This window comes from Bufo bufo, chromosome 4 (assembly GCF_905171765.1).
Source record: "Bufo bufo chromosome 4, aBufBuf1.1, whole genome shotgun sequence".
NCBI classification, from domain to species: Eukaryota; Metazoa; Chordata; class Amphibia; order Anura; family Bufonidae; genus Bufo; species Bufo bufo.
The window spans coordinates 216,277,302-216,299,172 of record NC_053392.1 but is presented as its reverse complement, the minus strand read 5'-3'; the positions used below and the strand labels follow the sequence as shown (position 1 = coordinate 216,299,172).

Below are 21,871 nucleotides of genomic sequence, written 5' to 3'. Positions count from 1 at the left end.
GGGGGGCGCACACTGTGCCACCAACAAATTATTACAATAGAGGGAGGGAGGGGGGGGGCGCACACTGTGCCACCAACTAATTATTACAATAGAGGGGGGGGGGGGGGCCGCACTGGCCACCAACCTATTATTACAATAGAGGGGGGGGGCCGCACTGGCCACCAATGATATTCAAACTGGGGAGGGGGGGAGGGTCTGCCCCCTGCTGCCTGGCAGCCCTGATCTCTTACAGGGGGATATGATAGTACAATTAACCCCTTCAGGTGCCGCACCTGAAGGGGTTAATTGTGCTGATCACGGCCCCCTGTAAGAGATCGGGTGCTGCCAGGCAGCAGGGGGCAGTCTTGTACACAGTTTGTAGTGTATTCTAACTAGAAGCGTCCCCATCACCATGGGAACGCTTCTGTGTTAGAATATACTGTCGGATCTGAGTTTTCACGAAGGGAAAACTTAGATCTGAAAAAGCTTTTATGCAGACGGATCTTTGGATCCGTCTGTATCAAAGTAACCTACGGCCACGGATCACGGACACGGATGCCAATCTTGTGTGCATCCGTGTTCTTTCACGGACCCATTGACTTGAATGGGTCCGTGAACCGTTGTCCGTCAAAAAAATAGGACAGGTCATTTTTTTTGACGGACAGGATACACGGATCACGGTCTCGGCTGCAAAACGGTGCATTTTCCGATTTTTCCACGGACCCATTGAAAGTCAATGGGTCCGCGAAAAAAAACGGAAAACGGCACAACGGCCACGGATGCACACAACGGTCGTGTGCATGAGGCCTTAGTGAGAGATACTTGGCAAATAGTTTTGTACAAAATTATTTGAGCCCGTCTGCCGAACGTCAAGGCAATCTCTGTTAGACGGGTTCCTATGCTAAATTCTACCTCTTAGGTGCCATGACGGCTACCATACACTTCAGGGAGTGTAGGTTACACAGCAGGCCCACTCCACAACACCACCGGCGCCAATGGCTACCAAGGACTGCAGTGAGAGACAGATGTGTTTCAAAACAGCCAGCTGTCGTTTCCCCCCTGGCTGTTCTGAAGTTGGTAATGAAGGTGTTACGCTGACTGGATGAGGAGGCGGTAGAGAAGGAAGCGGAATAGGAGGAGGAGGCAACGAGAAATGTCCTGTATGCCTTAGTGATGGTAGGACATGCGCTAAACTGTTATCCGCCTAAGGCATAGCCGCCACTGCATTTACTCAGTGTGCAGTTAGAGAGATATAACGTCCCTGCCCGTGCTTACTGGTCGATGTATTGGTAGTTATGTGGACCTTGCCATAGATGGCGTTGCGCAGTGCACACTTGACTTTGTCCGCCACTTGGTTGTGCAGGACAGGGATGGCTCGCCTGGAAAAGTAGTGGTGGCTGGGATCCACTTACTGTGGGACAGCCACCGCCATAAGGTTTTTAAAAGTCTCTGTCTCCACCAGATGGAATGACAGCATTTCAAAAGCCAGGTAGTTTAAAATGCTGGCATTCAGGGCCAGGGATCGCGGGTGGGTAGGGGGGTACTTCCTCTTTATCTCCAGTGTTTGGGGGATGGACAGCTGAATGCTTCCATGGGACAGTGTGGACATGCTGGGTGACAGTGGTGGAGGTGGTGGTGTTGCTGCCACATCCTCTGTTTGTGGGGTGGCAGGTGCCACTGTCACTCCAGAGGGAAAGGAAGACGCCGAGACCGCAGCAGACAAAGGTTTTTTAGGTGTGTACTCCACCGCAGCTCGTGCTTTGCATTTAGATGCCTAGTCATGCAGGTGGTGCTCAGGTTTAAAACCCTTATGCGTCGCTTTAGGCTCTGATTGCACAGCGTGCAAACCACTCGCATCTTGTCGTCAGCACATTGTCTGAACAACTGGCTTTGGTGTGCTCAGTCCCTGGGTGCGGTGGGCAGTAGCAAGCATGCTGGCTAGGGGACGGCCACTCTGCTTTTGCACCCTGCTCCCTCTTTTGCTCTGTGGCTGGCGCTGTGTGACCACCACCTCTTCCTCCAAACTGCACATGTCACTCGCATGACCTGTATTCCATGTGGGGTCTAGAACCTCATCACCCTCCACATCATCTTCCACCCACTCTTCACCAATGCAGCAGTTGGCACCTGTGTTTCATCATCATAGACATGCTGCGGTGGTCCTCCTATGTCCACATCCTGAAACATAAGTGGTTGGGCATCAGTGCACTCAATCTCTTCCACTTCTGGGGCAGGGCTAGGTGAATGGCCCACGGAAACCCGCCAGCAGTCATCAAAAAGCATAAGAGACTGCTGCATGACTTGGGGCTCAGACTGCTTGGCTGATTTGCAAGGGGGTGAGGTGAAAGACAGGTGCCAACTCTGCGGTTTCAGCAAGGGACCGTGTGGGAGACAATGTGAAGGAACTGGAGGCACTATCAGCCATCCAATCTACTACCGCCTCTACTTGTTCTGGCCTCACCATTCGTGCACCAGTATTCGGGCCTACAAAATGACGCTGAACATCCTGTCGCCTATGTGCACCTGAGGAAGGTGTTTTATTTGGGTGTGTAGCTAGAACCGATCGACCACGTCCTCTCCCTGCAACAGGAGCTCCACCAGCAGCACCACGACCAGGGCCACGTCCCTTATTTGATGCTCTCCTCATTCTTTGAGGTCCCCCCCATACTAACAAATGGATTAACTATATTAATTTCCCTGTCACGTATGCAGTGCAGGTGTACCTCACACCAAAAATGGGAATATGTCACACACCGAACTAACAGACGGATTAACTAGATTAATTTCCATGTCACATATGCAGTGCATGTGTATCTCACACCAAAAATGAGTATGTCACCGCCCGAACTAACAGTCAGATTAACTTTATTAATTTCCCTGTCACATATGCAGTGAACGTGTATCTCACACCAAAAATGGGTATATGTCACCCATTAAACTAACAGACGGATTAACTATTATATTTGTGTGTCAGGGGTACAAAAATAGTGCATTGCAACCACAAAAATTCACTATAGGTCACCCATAGAATTAACAGCCAAAGATGGTGCATTGCACCCAAAAAAATGGCAATAGGTCACCCACAGAATTAACAGCCAGATTTATTATTATATTTCTGTGTCAGGGGTGTGCACCCACAAAAATCATTATAGGTCACCCACAAAACAAATAGCCAGATTCCTAACACTTTCCCTCACTTCAGCTGCCTGCTTCCTGTCACTGCACTACTCAGAGCTGATGGGCGGTGCTATACGTGATCCAGCTTGTATAGAGGTTGGGTCACATGTTGCAACGGCCAATCACAGCCATGCCATTACTAGGCATGGCTGTGATGGCTTCTAAGTGCCCACAGCTTAAAAGCTTGTTGATTATTAAATGCCCGAACACAGAACTCGAACTCAAACTTTTCCAGTTCAGGTTCGCTCAACACTACCCCTAGGCTCTAATAGGAAATATGGAGTTGGGTTATCTTAGAAATAATTGTCTGCCTATCATACTATTTAATTCCTGACTAGAGATGAGTGAATATTTTAAAATTTGTTTCAGGACCAATTCATCAAAATTGATCTTGTGACTCAATTCAGGTACAAATCGATTCTAGTCTAATCGAAAGTACTTTGAATGCCTGGAAGTTTCTCTCTCTATCTCTTTCAAAAATGGAATTTCTGGAAAAAATCAGATTCTAACTAATTTGGGTGACTTGATAATGAAAAATTCATTTCCTCATCTCTATTACTGTCAGAATTCTAGGGCGTTGTTTAATACCTAGAAAAAGTATTTGTAAAGGGGTTATCCAGGAATGATTTAAAATGGCCGCCAGAAACCTATCCTAGAATGTGAGTAGGGCTGGTTGGCACCACTTGCAGGGCTGCCTAGGGGGTGAGGGGGCTCACTATGCTGCTTTACAATTCATATTAATGACTTGATACACCAATATGTAGTGTATGCAAGTGCCAGAATGTAATGTGTAGTGAGGCCCTGCTCCCTCACCCCCCTAGGAAGTTCTGCGAGTGGACAAAATCAGTCCTGCTCACATACTAGGAAAGGTTACAGGCGGCCATTTTAAATCATTCCCAGAGAACTCCTTTAAAAGGAATCAGTGACCCAAATTTTGGACTATTATCTACAGTAATGCATAAGCAGTACTGCAGATAAGGAGTCCACATCACTACTTTATATTTTCCTACTGCCCCCGGATCCCCCACTGTCAGCATTCAAAGCTGCACAGAAATACACAGTCCCGACTGCTGTGCGAACATAATAGAGAGGACTCATGTGTGCATGCACAGCAGTCCTGACAATTTCAATGCATTTCGAGTGCTGACAGCGAGTGAATGGGTGGAAGTAGGCGAATAAAAAATAGTGATCTGGACTCTTTATCTGCAGTACTAATTATTTATTACTGTAGACAATGGTCCAAGATCAGGGTAACAGATTCCCTTTAAGGCAGCACTTCATATTTTCCTGGGTTAGGCTGGTGATATATGGGAAAATATATATATATATATATATATATATATATATAAAATACACAAATAGTGCAGCAGCACAGTCAGTACTGGTGAACTGGGTGCAACAGCTTGATAAAGGCCTCATTGAGCAGGCTGAAACATCGCTTGGATTAAAGTTTGGGGTCCTCACCCGTTCACCTTAAGCTGGAAGTGCTGCCTCGTCATTTGCTGGTATATATATATATACATATATATATATATATATATATATATTATGCTCTTCCTATTCAGATTTGACTATAAAATGTATATAACTTCCTTTTAAATGAGTCAGTGGTGGTCTATCTCTAGGCTCTTGGTAACACCTGTCTGATATCTGAGGAGGGTTTAAAGTGTCCAGCACCTGGAGGCATATTAAAATAGGACAATAAGACATGCTAGGTTATCCTTCTGCGGGAAATGTTTTGTCACAGGTAAGAACCTCTGAAGATTTCAAGCTTTGAGTTTCAAGTTAACAAAACCAGAACTGGTTATGGACAAGAAATCTTGTAATTACATTAAATCAAGTTAAGTTGTCTATACAGCAACAGTGTCAGTGATAGATCTTTCAACGTACTGCTTCTGTAAAGTGCTAATGTTAGACATCGCAATATATAATCCAGTATAAAGTAGCAAATGTAAATGTGATTGATTATAAAGTGCATTGAAATATGCATACATGCACATAGAAACACAGGTGTAGGCTCTCGCCAGTTACTTCAGGATTACCTGTCCTTCTGAAAACCTAGTAATAATCTGAAATCTGAAGCGCTACTTGAACTTTTCTACTAATTCAGTAATTGCTGCCGTGCCTGAAATTGGCCTCTTTCCTGTGATTACTCAATATACACGCTCAGTCAAAGAGGTTAGCACCTGAACCTGGATTCTAATTAACACCTAAGGAAGAGGGTTTTTTGTTTAAAGCTTATTAAAAACTGGGAGTTTTCCCAGCATAAGATTTAATTCTTCTTTACACGTAAACACATGTTCTCTTAATCAGCCAATGGATTTTGCTGTCCTGAAATGTGACCAGGACAAAGGTCACCTACATATAAGGTCACTTATATGACAAAGGTCATATAAGTGACCTCCACTATATTGCAGTTGAGAGTCACCAACATTTGTTAAAATTGCTAAAAATAGATAACTAGATTGATATTAAGAATGATTCTACAAGATAATACAGTTGTTTTATTAGGAGATTAGAATATCTACAGGATGTTGCATTTAATTTAATATATAACTTTTTTGTAGACTATCATGACAGATAATAAGCAATAAAGTTATTGTAGTGCTGTAAGGCTGGCCATATACATTATATAGCTGTTGTCTGAACACTTAAATGTGTCCATAACGGGAAGAACGCCACTGTCAGACACCGCCTGGTCCTTATTTTCCTTGATATCTGCCTCAGAGGACAGTCAGAAGGCCTACATACACATTAGATAGTCAGCCCCTCCTGCTAAAATCAGCTGGTTGGCCAACATTTATCTAACGTGTATGTTTAGCCTAACCCATGAATATTTGGAGGTAATCTCCAGCAAAATCCATTTAAAGTGTTACAAAAGTTAAAGGGGTTGTCCGGGTTTAGAGCTGAACCCGGATATACCCATATTTTCACCCAGGCAACCCCCCTAATGTTAGAATCTCATGCTCCGATGCGCTCCCTTGCCCTGCGTTAGATCGTGCAGGGCAAGGGCATTTTTATTTAACATAACACACTGCCAGCCGGAAACTTCCGCCCGGTAGTGTGTTTGGTGACATCACTGGCTCTGATTGGCGTGCTTTAGTGCTGCCCTAGCTGTTTACTGGCTAGGGTAGCTCTAAAGCCTGCCCATCAGGGCCGGTGATGTCACCGGGCTTCCTGGCAGCCCCATGGAGAGCCCGGTTAGTCACCGGAACTCCTGAAAATGCCTTTGCCCTGCGAAATTTAGCGCAGGGTAAAGGAGAGCATCGGATCATGAACTGCTCTGATGCTCAAGTCAGGGGGGCTGCCTGGGTGAAAATGGAGGTATGTACGGGTTCAGCTCTGAACCCGGAAAACCCCTTTAACTAAGGAAACTAAAGAACATGAGGTTATCAAAGCATACATATAAAGAGGACCTTTCACCACTCCTGACCTGCCTGTTTTAATAGCTTCATGCATTCCCCATATAATAACAATTCTGGAACATCTATTATTATAGCTCTATGTTGTGCCATTCCTTTATTATTTCTACTAAAAGTTTTGAATGAATTGCTAGCAGTCTGAAGTAAGGGTACAGAGGGAAGGTAACCAGTTGGGGGGGGGGTGTACCTACATAGTCTGAAAATGGCAGCACTGATTGGATAGAGTGAGTCTGTACAGGTTTACACCCCCAATTGGTTACCACCCCTCTGTACCCTTACTGCAGACTGCTAGCAATTCATTCATAACTTCTAGATAGAGCCATAGAGCCAAAATAATAGATTCTCCAGAATTGTTATTACATAGGGAATGCATGAAGCCATTAAAACAGGCTTGTCAGGAGTGGTGAAAGGTCCTCTTTAAAGGGGTTTTCCTAAATTTCAAATTGATTACCTATCCAATGTATGGCACTGTCCTTGATAAGCTGCAAGGAGAAGTGCAGCATCCTTCTCACACAGCTGATCACTGGGGGTTCAGAGAGTCAGACCCCCAATCACATATTAATGGCTTGTCCTGAGAATAGGTCCTCAATATGAAAATCTTGGAAAACTAATTTTAAAAAATGTGCACCCTTTCACTTCATATTTGGGAGACCTGTTCTCTTGCAAACAGTGGAGTAGCAAGGACCCAGGTGGCCCCATAGCAAAACTTGGAATGACCATGACCAATTTCATTAGGAAGTTCAGAACATGAGAAACAGATGTATATGTTGGCTTCCCTAATGCATCAGACACAGTGATGTCACAATAGTGGGAAAATGTGCACAATGATGTCACAGCTCAGAGATCATCTACTCAATGATGTCATCGTTCACAGATAATGTACACAGTGATATCACAATAGTGGGATACTGTGCACAGTGATGTCACAGTGCAGGGATCATCTACTCAGTAATGTCATAGTACAGAGATAACACACACAGTGATGTCACAATGGTGGGATAATGTGCATAGTGATGTTACAGTACAGGAATCATCTACTCAGTGAAGTCATAGTACAGAGCTAATGCTTGCAATGATGTCACAATAGCAGGATAATGTGTACAGTGATGTCACCGTACAGCAATAAGGCTCACAGTGATATCACAATAGTATCATAATATGCATGGTAATTTACAGAAATAAATCATTGATGTCACACCACAGAAATAATGCAAAAAGTAATGCCCTATTCAATTGTCCATATATATCACTAACTGTATATACCTTATGTCTGAGTGGATATGGGTCCCTTTAGTTATACACTCATACCTGCGAGAAATCTTTGAGATCAAAATGTGGCACAAAGAAGGCGGGCACAGTTATCTAAAGAAATGTTAGGATGATACAAAAGGATAAGCAAAAACCATTTAAAAGGCATCCGTAGAGATGAATTCCCCACCTCATATTCCTGCTGCTATCAGCGAAATAACTGAATATTCTAACGTACATTTCGTGCCTTTGGAAAAATCAACTAAAAGTCACAAAGCAACATTTGACCATCAGTAGTTTGACAATAACAATACAATCTGGAAATTTAAAAAATAACATTCTCATATAAAGTCGTCTAAAAAATAACATTCTAATATAAAGTCGTCAACACATGATGAACTAGATAACAATACAGCGTAAAAGACTGATATTGGACATGTATTACATGTTGCCATAAATATGAAACATCAATCTTCTGGCATAATATTGAACAGGAGAAGCTGAGCAGATTGATTTATAGATTTGTGGGAAAAGAATCAGCAATTTATAATTTATACATTTGTATCTCTGCTCTTTCTATGCATAGAAGTCATATGGTCGGATATGTTTAGTGATTGACAGCTAGCTCTGCATAACTAAGCATGGAGATTTACAGTCAGGTCCATAAATATTGGGACATCGACACAATTGCAAAATTTTTGGCTCTATACAGTCGTGGCCAAAAGTTTTGAGAATTACATAAATATTGGAAATTGGAAAAGTTGCTGCTTAAGTTTTTATAATAGCAATTTGCATATATTCCAGAATGTTATTAAGAGTGATCAGATGAATTGCATAGTCCTTCTTTGCCATGAAAATTAACTTAATCCCAAAAAAAACTTTCCACTGCAATTCATTGCTGTCATTAAAGGACCTGCTGAGATCATTTCAGTAATCGTCTTGTTAACTCAGGTGAGAATGTTGACAAGTAAAGGCTGGAGATCATTATGTCAGTCTGATTGGGTTAAAATGGCAGACTTGACTTGTTAAAAGGAGGGTGATGCTTGAAATCATTGTTCTTCCATTGTTAACCATGGTGGCCTGCAAAGAAACGCGTGCAGCCATCATTGCGTTGCATAAAAATGGCTTCACAGGCAAGGATATTGTGGCTACTAAGATTGCACCTCAATCAACAATTTATAGGATCATCAAGAACTTCAAGGAAAGAGGTTCAATTCTTATTAAGAAGGCTTCAGGGCGTCCAAGAAAGTCCAGCAAGCACCAGGATCGTCTCCTAAAGAGGATTCAGCTGCGGGATCGGAGTGCCACCAGTGCAGAGCTTGCTCAGGAATGGCAGCAGGCAGGTGTAAGCGCATCTGCACGCACAGTGAGGCGAAGATTTTTGGAAGATCGCATGGTGTCAAGAAGGCCAGCAAAGAAGCCACTTCTCTCCAAAAAAAACATCAGGGACAGATTGATCTTCTGCAGAAAGTATGGTGAATGGACTGCTGAGGACTGGGGCAAAGTCATATTATCCGATGAAGCCTTTTTCCGATTGTTTGGGGCATCTGGAAAAAGGCTTGTCCGGAGAAGAAAAGGTGAGCGCTACCATCAGTCCTGTGTCATGCCAACAGTAAAGCATCCTGAGACCATTCATGTGTGGGGTTGCTTCTCATCTAAGGGAGTGGGCTCACTCACAATTTTGCCCAAAAACACAGCCATGAATAAAGAATGGTACCAAAACACCCTCCAACAGAAACTTCTTTCAACAATCCAACAACAGTTTGGTGAAGAACAATGCATTTTCCAGCACGATGTAGCACCGTGCCATAAAGCAAAAGTGATAACTAAGTGGCTCGGGGACCAAAACGTTGACATTTTGGGTCCATGGCCTGGAAACTCCCCAGATCTTAATCCCATTGAGAACTTGTGGTCAATCCTCAAGAGGCGGGTGGACAAACAAAAACCCACTAATTCTGACAAACTCCAAGAAGTGATTATGAAAGAATGGGTTGCTATCAGTCAGGAATTGGCCCAGAAGTTGATTGAAAGCATGCCCAGTTGAATTGCAGAGGTCCTGAAAAAGAAGGGCCAACACTGCAAATACTGACTCTTTGCATAAATGTCATGTAATTGTCGATAAAAGCCTTTGAAACGTATGAAGTGCGTGTAATTATATTTCACTACATCACAGAAACAACTGAAACAAAGATCTAAAAGCAGTTTAGCAGCAAACTTTGTGAAAACTAATATTTTTGTCATTCTCAAAACTTTTGGCCACGACTGTACACCACCACAATGGATTTGAAATGAAACGAACAAGATGTGCTTTAACTGCAGACTGTCAGCTTTAATTTGAGGGTATTTACATCCAAATCAGGTGAACGGTGTAGGAATTACAACAGTTTGCATATGTGCCTCCCACTTGTTAAGGGACCAAAAGTAATGGGACAGAATAATAATCATAAATCAAACTTTCACTTTTTAATACTTGGTTGCAAATCCTTTGCAGTCAATTACAGCCTGAAGTCTGGAACGCATAGACATCACCAGACACTGGGTTTCATCCCTGGTGATGCTCTGCCAGGCCTCTACTGCAACTGTCTTCAGTTCCTGCTTGTTCTTGGGGCATTTTCCCTTCAGTTTTGTCTTCAGCAAGTGAAATGCATGCTCAATCGGATTCAGGTCAGGAGATTGACTTGGCCATTGCATAACATTCCACTTCTTTCCCTTAAAAAACTCTTTGGTTGCTTTTGCAGTATGCTTTGGGTCATTGTCCATCTGCACTGTGAAGCACCGTCCAATGAGTTCTGAAGCATTTGGCTGAATATGAGCAGATAATATTGCCCGAAACACTTCAGAATTCATCCTGCTGCTTTTGTCAGCAGTCACATCATCAATAAATACAAGAGAACCAGTTCCATTGACAGCCATACATGCCCACACCATGACACTACCACCACCATGCTTCACTGATGAGGTGGTATGCTCAGGATCATGAGCAGTTCCTTTCCTTCTCCATACTCTTCTCTTCCCATCACTCTGGTACAAGTTGATCTTGGTCTTATCTGTCCATAGGATGTTTTTAGATGTCGTTTGGCAAACTCTAATCTGGCCTTCCTGTTTTTGAGGCTCACCAATGGTTTACATCTTGTGGAGAACCCTCTGTATTCACTCTGGTGAAGTATTCTCTTGATTGTTGACTTTGACACACATACACCTACCTCCTGGAGAGTGTTCTTGATCTGGCCAACTGTTGTGAAGGATGTTTTCTTCACCAGGGAAAGAATTCTTCGGTTATCCACCACAGTTGTTTTCCGTGGTCTTCCAGGTCTTTTGGTGTTGCTGAGCTCACCGGTTTGTTCCTTCTTTTTAAGAATGTTCCAAGCAGTTGTTTTGGCCATGCCTAATGTTTTTGCTATCTCTCTGATGGGTTTGTTTTGTTTTTTCAGCCTAATATCACACTTGAAATGAACTCTGGACCTTTTATCTGCTCATTGTAATTGGGATAATGAGGGAATAACACACCTGGCTATGGAACAGCTGAGAAGCCAATTGTCCCATTACTTTTGGTCGCTTAACAAGTGGGAGGCACATATGCAAACTGTTGTTATTCCTACACCGTTCACCTGATTTGGATGTAAATACTCTCAAATTAAAGCTGACAGTCTGCAGTTAAAGCACATCTTGTTCGTTTCATTTCAAATCCATTGTGGTGGTGTTTAGAGCCAAAATTGTTAGAATTGTGTTGATGTCCCAATATTTATGGACCTGACTGTATTTGCTCAGCTCCTTCTGCTCCATAACATGCTGCCTGTAGATTGCACATGGTGACAGGTTTCTTTTTAAACATATTTTAAAGGGGTTCTCCGGGCTTTTAATATTGATAACTGCGTGCACCATCTCTTCATACAGCTGATTGGCTGGGGTACAGGGTGTCGCACCTCCATCGATCCGATATTAATGACCTATCCCGAGGATAGGTCATCAATATTAAAAGCCCGGAGAACCCCTTTAATGTTAGTAAGAAGATATGGACAAAATAACAATCTATTTGTAAAAGCTGCGACTGCATTGTCGATAAGTATTATAACCCCGTAGTGACCAGTCTATTTTGGACCTTAAAGGGGTTGTCCAATAAATTTTTTGGTTCTTTGTGCATTTCTATCTAAGCAAATATAAGGGATTTTCAGTTCACTCACTTTATCTGCAGGTGCCTTGTTCTCCTAGTTAGCTAGAGCAGGTCTGCCTTTGTGCATGGAATAACTGTGGGTTGTGCTGTGCTGATTGGAATGACAAGCCATGACCCCCCCCCCCCAGCCCTCCCCGATCCCACTTGATTCTGCAGTAGAGTTTAACCCCTTCTACCATCAGCAGTACAGACTCAGGGTTGTTGGAGGCACTGCCTCAGGAACTGAGCAACTGCAGGGTTTCCTCTTCTCCTGGCAGTGAAGAGGCAAGTGATGTGCACAGGATCTTCCCTCCCTCCTCACCCTGCCAATACAGAACTGACAAAGACTGGAGGAGTTCTCTCCTCTGTACTCTTATGCTGGCTGTGAAGTGTCTGCAGAGTATTGCACAATAACAGGTAGGGGAAATATCCTGTGTGTATCAGTAATGTCATTGTACTGTACTGCTGGTACTTGTTTTTCCACACGGACAACATGCTGCTGAGTATGCCAGGACAGCAATTTTATTTACTCCCTTTGTAAAGCAGGGGGACAGGAAAGACAGTCTTTGTTGACACCCACAAATATTCTTGAGGAAAACCTTGGAGATTGTTGTCACACGCCCCGACAGCTCTGAAACTGCATGTCGACAAAGGGCCAGAACAGAACTAGGCAAATTAGTAAATATGTTTTTGCCTAAAACTTGCTTAGCCAATGTATATATTGCTGATCAGCAAATTTACAGTGCTTTATTTTTTTTATATAACTCGGACAACCCCTTTAATTACTTATTTTCCTTTTTTTTTCTTGTCATATTTCAAGAGCATACAGTAGCTTTTTATGTTTCTCTTGGCATAGCTGGATCAGGTACTTGGTTTTGCATGAGTTACAATTTTAATGGCACTATTTTTGGATACATATAACATATAACTAACTTTTATTAACTTTTTTGTGAGGAATGGAAAAAAACTGCAATTTCAGTATTTCTTTTTGCAGTTGTCTGTGCATTAAAAATAACATGATCCCTTTATGTCGATACTTGCCGTATTTTTCGCCCTATAAGACGCACCGGCCCATAAGACGCACCTAGGTTTTTGAGGAGGAAAATAAGAAAAAATATATTTTTAACCAAAAGGTGTGCTTTTGGTGGGTTTGAACTAATGATGGTCTGTGCATGACACTATTATGGGGGATCTGTGGATGATGCACCGTTATGGGGTGGAGGATTTGTGGATGGCACTGTTATGTGGGGGATCTGTGGATGGCACTGTTATGGGGGGGAGCTGTGGATGGCATTATAATGGGGGGTCTGTGGATGGCATTATGATGGTGGGGGGGGATCTGTGGATGGCATTATGATGGTTGGAGGGATCTGTGGATGGCATTATGATGGTGGGGGGATCTGTGGATGGCATTATGATGGTGGGGGGATCTGTGGATGGCACTGTTATGGGGTAGTGGATCTGTGGATGACACTGCTATATGTGTCATCCACAGATCCCCCCATAACAGTCCCATCCACAGATCCCCCCCATCATAATGCCATCCACAGACCCCCTCCTATCATAATGCCATCCACAGACCCCTCCCATCATAATGCCATCCACAGATCCCCCCCCACCATCATAATGCCATCCACAGATCCCTCCCACCATCATTATCCCATCCATAGATCCCTAAGGAGGGGCTGTAGTAGGCGGGGCTGTAGTAAGCGCTAGCAGACAAGCTGGGCTGCAGGCGGCCGTAACTCACTGAGGTCACTTGCCTGCTCCACCTACTTTATGAATGAAGCAGGCGGAGCAGACACGTGATATCAGTGAGTTACAACCGCCTGCAGCCCAGCCTGCCTGCTAGCGCTTACTACAGGAGACGGAGTGTGACATGTACCGGTAAGTACGGTACAGATGGGGAGCAGGGGGAGCGCAGTTTAGATATTATGATTAACACTAGGTATAATACAGTACATACTGAGCGGCGGGCCAGAGTACAGTGCCTGCACTGCTCGCCGCTCTCCCCGCCTACTACAGACTCTCCTCCCTCCTCACTAATCCATCGCAGTCTGCAATGCTGCAGCATCGCAGACTGCGATGTAAATTGCCAGCATTCGCCCCATAAGATGCAGGGGCACTTTTCCCCCACTTTTGGGGGGGGGGGAGTGCGTCTTATGGGGCGAAAAATACGGTATACACTTTTTATGTTTTACTGCTTTTGAACAATAAAAACACTATTATTTCAGAAAAAAATGTTGTTGTTTTTTTGTTGGTGTACTCCGAAAATGAAAGCATTTCATATTTTTTTCCATTAACAGAGCTGTGGGGCTGTTTTTTGCGGAGAACATGCATAAGACTTTTTTATCACTTTTTATTCCATTTTTTAGGAGGTGGGATGAATAAAAAGCAGCATTTCTGTAATTTTTTTATTCTGTTCTGTGTGCAAGATAAATATCACAACTTTTGCAGTAAAGTTGTTTGTTTTTGTGTTGCTGCATTCCAAAAACTATAGCAGTTTTTTCCCATTGACAGCTGTGTAAGTGCTTGTTTTTTGCGGTATGAGTTTTCTCTGGCAAAAGTTTGAGGTCTGTTATAACTTTTTGATCGCAGATGAACGAAACACAACAATTCTGGTGATTTTTAGAGGATAAATAATTCTGGTGATTTTTAGAGTATAAATAGCAGACTGAACATTAGAATCAGTTTATACTTCGTATCAGATGTGGCAATGCTAATTATGTGCACATTTTCCTTTTTTTTTCAAAGTAGGAATAATTGGGGGAAAATGGGTTTTTGAGTTTTGTATCTTTTTTTGCTATTTAATAAGACTTTATTAAAAAAAATTAAACTTTTTAAAGTCCTCTAATCATAATACATTCTAACACGTCTGTATTGCAATGTATTATGCCTGTCAAATTTACACTAACAGGCAACTTTTTAAGCCTTGCCAGTGGCTTGGCCTTATAGGCTTCAGTACAATGCAGCCCTGAAGGACGTTGCTAGGCCCTTGGTGACAGAGACAGCCTGTTCCTTCTGTAAACCACTTACTATAGATGCTGTTGTAACTATTGACTTTAGCATCTAAGACATTAAATAGCTGGGATCAAAATCTCCTCCTGGCCATTAGAGACATTAGACAGCCAAGCACCAACTGCTTCTGACGTGCTACAGAGCTATAAAAAGGCATATGCAGTGGAATAGATCCTTTTAGTGGCTGCTGAAATGTGGCTGGCGTTGATGAAATATGGCTGGGTGACTGATATGAGGCATGGGGCTGGTATGAAGTCTCATCTGAGGTCTGAATGGCGGATCTTCTTTATATTGGGCTCTGATCTGAGGTCTGATTGGGGTCATTCACATTGGGGTCTGAGCTCAGGTCTGATTGTGGGTCTGATCTGAGGTCTTATTGGGGTCTTATTAACATTGGGGGTCTGATTGGAGCTGTGAGCTGAGGGCTGATTAACATTGGGGGTCTGACTGCTGGTCTGATCTAAGGTCTTATGAAAATTATTTATTTATTTTGTCCTTCTCTAAAACCTAGGTGCGTCTTATGGGCTGGTGCGTCTTATAGGGTGAAAAATAGGGTATATATGACTCTCATAAAATGGCAATTGAAAAATATGATTTAAAAAATAGACATATATCACCAGAAAATTTTATAAATAACAACTATGCCAGAACATCAACTTTTTGCTCACCTTACCTTGCAAAAAACATATCAAGCAGTCAAAAATCCTATGTGCCAATGGAAACATGAACTCATCCTGCAACAAATGAACTCTTACACAAGACAATTGTAAGACAAAAATAAAAAAAATATGGCTCCTAGAAAATGGCAGCACAAAAACATGATTTTTTATTTTTTTTTATGTTTTAATTGTGTAAAAGTATCAAAACTTAAAAAAAGCTGGGAATTAAGAAAATGAAAATACTTAAATATTACTTTATTATAAATTTATTCCCAAATACCTTTCATTAGTTATTTTCAAAAAATGTATTCGTCACGAAGCTTGTTAAATCAGCTATTCACCCCAATTTGAGAATCAAGGCATAATAAAATTGCTTATCTTGTAAACAAGGTGGACACTCCCAATAACATTAGAACTAGACAACTTATTCACCCCAATTTGAGAATCAAGGCCTAATAGAATTACTCATCTATTAAATAATAAAGACACTGTTCAATTAGATATCTCTGTGCCCTACACAGGGATTGATGCAAACTAAACTGTGCTGTCTCCTATGGCCCCCTTCAGCTTCAAAGAAGTAACAGTGGCTTAACTCACTCAAGATCCAATGGTTTGGTGCTCACCCCACGACTCACCTGTAGTCACAGTAAATGTAAAATAATGGAGGAATAGAAAATTTGGGGGGCACTCCAATTTTTAGGCATATAGATAAATGTCTCTATTGCGTGGCTAATAAAATCTATTTATTTGAATATAGATATAGATATAATATACTTTCCACATTCAATTATAATAAAAATATATAAGTTGATCAACTTACAAAATTAAAAGTTAAAAATTTAAATAATATAAACATAAAAAGAAGAAGAATGTCCAATTCTGTTGCAGATGTTATACTGTCATATATACAATATTTTGGGATTGTTGATATATCGATCAGAATGAGCTGCCCTGATGGTAGAGTTACTGCAATGGTATATACAGTATAGCAGTATATAAAATCTCCCGTGATAGTTTAGAGAGCGTCCTGTTAGTTAAATAATGGCGATAATTTAGTAATGCAGTATGATAAACACTGTTTAATCCGGTCGCTCACGAGTTCTCTGTATAAATCTCTATTTGCTGCTTTATACAGAGAACTTGTGAGCGACCTGATTAAAAAGTGTGTATCATACTGCATTACCGAATTATCGTCATTATTTAACTAACAGAACGCTCTCTATACTATCACATCGGGAGATTAAAATGCTCACAACAACCCCTTTTCAAATTCTGTGAGGGTTGTGGTTTCTAAAATGGGGTCACTACTTTGTTTTTCATGTCACAATCATAAAAAAAATTATTTGAAGCTCCTCTGTGGTCAAGTCAACCATTATATCCCTAGGTGAATTTCTTAAAGGGTGTAGTTTCCAAAATTGGGTATACTGTATTGGTACTTCAGGAGCTCTGCAAATGTGACATGGCAGCTGAGAACCATTCCAGCCAAATCTGTCCTCCAAAAGCCAAATAGTGCTTCTTCCTTTCTGAGCCCAAATAACAGTTTATGATGACATACTGTATGGAGTGTTGCCATATTCAGGGGAAAATGTGTAACCATTTTTGTGGTGCTTTTTCTCCTGTTACCCCCTGTAAAAAAGGAAAAATGTAGGGCTAAAGCAAAATTTTATTGGAAAAAAGCACTCACTACACCCCTTAATAATTTAATGGAGTAGTTTTGAAAATAAGGTCACTTTTGGGGGGATTCCACTGCAGAGGTACCTCAGGGCCTCTGCTGTGTGCCTATACAACAGTTTATGACCACATGTGGGATGTTTTTGTATTAAAAAAAAAATGCTTACAAAAGTGTGGGGTGTTTTTTCTCCTGTTACCCTTTGTGAAAATTTATTTTGGGGCTAAAGCAACATTTTATTGCAAATGTTATTGTAATTTATTGGAAATTAAAATTTTTATTTTCATAGCCAAGTGTCTTTAAATTCTATGAAACACCTGTTGGGTCAATGCACTCACTACACCCTTGAGAAATTCCTATGTGGATGTAGTTTCTAGTGATGATTGAGCATGCTTGGCCGAACACCTGTTTGGCTCGAGCATCTGGAAGCTCGGCACATGGCGGTATTCAGCCGAATACTGCATGTGATCAGGCGCAATGCTCGAGTCTCCGCCCCGCACGTTTCTTGGCTGCTACACAGCCAACAAATGTGCGGGTAAGTACCACCCTCACTGTAATGCCATATCCATGTTGGGTGTAAAGTGTGCACATCCAAAAAATATCTGTGACATACAGTGTATTTTTTCTGTAGACGGTGTTTGCTGCGGACAGAGACATTAGCTGCGCCAAATTTCCAGTGTAAAGTGTGCGCATCAAAACAAATCTGACATCCAGTGTCCTTTTTCGATAGACGGTGTCCGCTGCGGACTGTGACATTAGCTGCGCTGCATCTCCTGTGTAAAGTGTGCGCATCCCAAATATATCTGTGACATACAGTGTCCTTTTTCCATAGACGGTGTCCGCTGTGGACAGTGACATTAGCTGCGCCACATCTCCTGTATAAAGTGTGCGCATCCAAAAAATATTTGACATCCAGTGTACTTTTTCCGTAGACGTCTCCGCTGCTGACAGTGACATTAGCTGCGCCATCTCCTGTGTAAAGTGTGCGCATCAAAAAAATATCTGTGACATACAGTGTCCTTTTTCCGTAGACGGTGTCCGCTGTGGACAGTGACATTAGCTGCACCACATCTCCTGTGTAAAGTGTGAACATCCAAAAAATATCAGTGACATCAAGTGTACTTTTTCAATACAAGGTATCAGCTTCTGACAGTGACATTACCAGGGCCACATCTGCAGTGTAACGTGTGTGCTCAAAAAATGTATCTGTGACATACAATGTACTTTTTTGCGTAGACGCTGCGTACCGTGATATTACCAGTGGTACTTCTCCTGTATAACCTTTCCTCATCCCAAATACCTGTGACATACCCTGTAATTTTTCATTAGCTGCTGGTGACAGCATTGACATTATCTCTCCTGTGTGACGTTTCCACATCCCAAATACTTTTTTACATTTGTTTTCGCATACACTTCCAAATCCTACACTACTGTACATGTGACAGACTTTCAGTCATATTTAACATTTAATATGAAGAAGGCGAGCTGTAATGGACGGGGCAGTGGCCGTGATGCTGATGGTGTACGCAGAGGCCGTGGCAGGGAAACTGTGCCTGCTGCCAGAGCACAAGAAAACGAATCATCCACTATACCTAGCTTTATGTCCCAGGTTGCAGGGCGGCACAGGACACCACTCTTGAAGTCAGACCAGTGACAACAGGTGGTCGGTTGGATTGCAGCAGATAATGCTTCAAGTCGGTTAAGCACCACCCTGTCTTCCACCAAGTCCATTCTCAGTAGCCAAGAGTCTGCTCTACCCAATTCTCACCCTGATCCTCTATTCTCCCACCATGGAGAGTCTGTGCAAACAAGTGATCTCACACTCGGATATTCCGAGGAGCTCTTTTCAAATTGATTACCATTACTTGATTTGGCCCTCTTGTCAAGCATGCTTGAAGAGGGACAGATCTTGTGCCCTGATTCTTAAACTCTTGACCATCCACAATCACAAGAAGATGACGGGGGGGAAAGGCAATTACTGTTTAATGAGGTGGATGATAATGAGACACAGTTGCCAATAACTTAACGGCATTTACTGTCTTAAGAGATTGAGGAAGAGGATGTGACACAGTTGTCAATCACTGAGGTAGTGGTTAGGTCAACAAGTCAGGAGGATGAGCATAGTGAGGAAGAGGAGGCGATGGACGATGAAGTCACTGACCAAACTTGGGAAGGTGGAAAGCCGAGCAAGGACAGCAGTACAGAGGCGGAGGGATCTGCTGCACCGCAACTGGCTGGCAGAGGCAGTGGGGTGGCAAAAGTGAGAAGGCGGGCAACACCAAACAGGCCGGCAACTGTTCCCCGGAGCACCCCCTTGCGGAAATGTCCCTTGCCAAGGGGTAGGTGTTCCGCAGTCTGGCGCTTTTTTGAGGAAAGTGCGAACAACAAAAGAATTGTACTTTGCAACCTGTGCCATACAAAAATGAGCAGGGGCGTGAACACTAGCAACCTCACCACCACCAGCATGATCCACAACATGGCATTAAAGCACCGTAATAGGTGGGCTGAACGCCTTGTAGCTGGCCAGCTAAGACCTGTCCTAGGTTGCCAATATAGCTTGTGTGTTTATACAGCTAGACCTGCCAATAACCTTAATACAGTTCCTATGTTTATGTGTTAAAGACAAAAGCAGAGATATTTACAGTGACTTCATGTTTGGATGTCATAAAACTGTTATACAGTTGCAATAAAAAGTATGTGAACCCTTTGGAATGATATGGATTACTGCACAAATTGGTCATAAAATGTGATCTGATCTTCATCTAAGTCACAACAATAGACACTCACAGTCTGTTTAAACTAATAACACTCAAAGAATTTAATGTTACCATGTTTTTATTGAGCACACCATGTAAACATTCACAGTGCAGGTGGAAAAAGTATGTGAACCCTTGGATTTAATAACTGGTTGAACCTCCTTTGGCAGCAATAACTTCAACCAAACGTTTCCTGTAGTTGCAGATCAGACGTGCACAACGGTCAGGAGTAATTCTTGACCATTCCTCTTTACAGAACTGTTTCAGTTCAGCAATATTCTTGGGATGTCTGGTGTGAATCGCTTTCTTGAGGTCATGCCACAGCACCTCATTCGGGTTGAGGTCAGGTCCCTGACTGGGCCACTCCAGAAGGCGTATTTTCTTCTGTTTAAGCCATTCTGTTGTTGATTTACTTCTATGCTTTGGGTCGTTGTCCTGTTGCAACACCCATCTTCTGTTGAGCTTCAGCTGGTGGACAGATGGCCTTAAGTTCTCCTGCAAAATGTCTTGATAAACTTGGTGTGCTGTGCCTCTTTTTCTCCACACATAGTGTTGTGTGTTTCTTCCAAACAACTCAACTTCTGTTTCATCTGTCCACAGAATGATTTGCCAGTACTGCTGTGCAACATCCAGGTGCTCTTGTGCAAACTGTAAACGTGTAGCAATGTTTTTTTTGGACAGCAGTGGCTTCCTCTGTGGTATCCTCCCATGAAATCCATTCTTGTTTAGTGTTTTACGTATCGTAGATTCGCTAACAGGGATGTTAGCATATGCCAGAGACTTTTGTAAGTCTTTAGCTGACACTCTAGAAATCTTCTTCACCTCATTGAGCAGTCTGTGCTGTGCTCTTGCAGTCATCTTTACAGGACGGCCACTCCTAGGGAGAGTAGCAGCAGTTTATAGATAACCATTTATAGATAATTTGTCTTACCGTGGACTGATGAACAGCAAGGATTTTGGAGATACTTTTATAACCCTTTCCAGCTTTATGCAAGTCAACAATTCTTAATCGTAGGTCTTCTGAGAGTTCTTTTGTGCGAGGCATCATTCACATCAGGCAATGCTTCTTGTGAAATGCAAACCCAGAACTGGTGTGTGTTTTTTATAGGGCAGGGCAGCTGTAACCAACACCTCCAATCTCATATCATTGATTGGACTCCAGTTGGCTGACACCTCACTCCAATTAGCTCTTGGAGATGTCATTAGTCTAGGGGTTCACATACTTTTTCCACCTGCACTGTGAATGTTTACATGGTGTGTTCAATAAAAACATGGTAACATTTAATTCTTTGTGTGTTATTAGTTTAAGCAGACTGTGATTGTCTACTGTTATGATTTAGAGGAAGATCAGATCACATTTTATGTCCAATTTGTGCAGAAATACATATCATTCCGAAGGGTTCACATACTTTTTCTTGCAACTGTATATTGTGTTTACAGAAGCAGAAAAGATAATATGCCTTTAAGATTCATTATATGAATGTGAGGTAAGCTCAATGACACAGCAGAAACAACAGAAAGCATAGAGTTAAACTGTTGTTGCTGGGCAGGAGTCTAGACCAATCACAGCCAGCCTCACACATAGCAGGAGTTTTTACCAATCACAGCCAGCCTCACACACAGCCTGTGTGGGAAATTCCCCTAGCTGGAATCATTACACCAGAGGAGAGAAGCTGAACAGACACACACTCCACTAAGAGCTGTGTTTTATGGAAGCAGAGAGGCCAAAATAGGTATTTAAAACTGTTATATAATGTTCCTACTGTTAACATAGTGTTTAGAACTGTATACTG

General features: G+C 42.3%; 1 long non-coding RNA gene across 1 annotated transcript in view; it reads left to right on the top strand.

Annotated features, from left to right (window-relative positions):
* Positions 1-1,568: 1,568 nt before the first annotated feature.
* LOC120996904 overlaps positions 1,569-21,871 on the top strand; it is a 29,930-nt gene continuing 9,627 nt past the window's right edge. The window contains exons 1-2 of the long non-coding RNA XR_005777972.1: positions 1,569-1,704; positions 10,799-10,809. This is a non-coding gene — a long non-coding RNA (uncharacterized LOC120996904). The remainder of the gene's footprint in view (positions 1,705-10,798; positions 10,810-21,871) is intronic.